Source organism: Oryctolagus cuniculus, unplaced genomic scaffold (genome assembly GCF_964237555.1).
Source record: "Oryctolagus cuniculus unplaced genomic scaffold, mOryCun1.1 SCAFFOLD_51, whole genome shotgun sequence".
In the NCBI taxonomy this organism is placed as follows: Eukaryota; Metazoa; Chordata; class Mammalia; order Lagomorpha; family Leporidae; genus Oryctolagus; species Oryctolagus cuniculus.
This window is the reverse complement of record NW_027208239.1, coordinates 321947-322947: the sequence shown is the minus strand read 5'-3', so window position 1 is coordinate 322947 and position 1001 is coordinate 321947. Positions and strand designations below refer to the sequence as shown.

The window sequence follows — 1001 nt, the reverse complement described above, 5'->3', positions numbered from 1 at the left end:
AGAACTTAATAAGCACATTAGGAAAGCAGTAAGGTTTCTTTTTTTTTTTTTTTTTGAGGAAAAGTTTTTATTTCTAGTGATGAAATTGGCTACAGAACATTATGAAAGTTTAAAAATACAAAGAGAAATTGTCTATAATTAATAGATTCAAAATTTGACAATCAGTGAATATCATTATTAGTCATTACCAACAACAGTTATTGATTTGAAAGGCAGAGTGACAGGAAGAGGGAACCACTGCTTCACTCCCCAGACACTTGCAATAGCCAAAGCTTGACCAAGCCAAAACCAGGAACTGGGAATTCATTCTGGATGTCCCATTTGGGTGCAGGGACCCAAGCACTTCTGCCATCCTCCGTCTCCTCCCAGGGTGCACACTAGCAGAAACTTGCCTCAAAGCAGAGAAGCTACCACTCAAGCCAGACATTTGTATATGGGATGTGGGTGTGTGGTGGTGATAGCAAGCCCTCATAGATAAAAAAAAAAAAAAAAGACAAAGTTATTTCTATGCCAAGGAAATTACTCTGTAGTCTTTCTCTTATAAACTACGTATTGCTGAACCTAGATAATTTTTCCTTTATTTAACAATGACATGAAAATGTCAGTTGAGTTGGCTTTCCTGAAGACCTTGTTTCTTGAATATTAGTGGCTAGCTGAGATAAATTCTTTTCATCTCTTTCTCGCTTCGGCAGCACATGTGCTCGCTTCGGCAGCACATATACTAAAATTGGAATGATACAGAGAAGATTAGCATGCCCCTGCGCAGTAAGGTTTCTTTACCTCCCTGTAGGCTCTGCTCTCCAGAGGTGAACAGGGTCCTCTAAACCCACTTGCTGCACACACAAACACCTGAGTGTTGTATTCTCCCACAGGTGTTGGAGACTGATATGGTGTTCTGATTTATATTTACATAATGGCTAGTGACATCGGGCATATTCACATGTTTTGACCATGTACATTTCTTCTGAGAAATGTCTATTCAGATCCTTGCCTGTTTCTTC

At 39.4% G+C, this 1001-nt stretch overlaps 1 pseudogene; it reads left to right on the top strand.

Moving 5' to 3' along the window:
* The first annotated feature begins 697 nt into the window (after window positions 1–697).
* On the top strand, window positions 698–765 carry LOC138848068 (U6 spliceosomal RNA; annotated as a pseudogene).
* Window positions 766–1001: the final 236 nt, after the last annotated feature.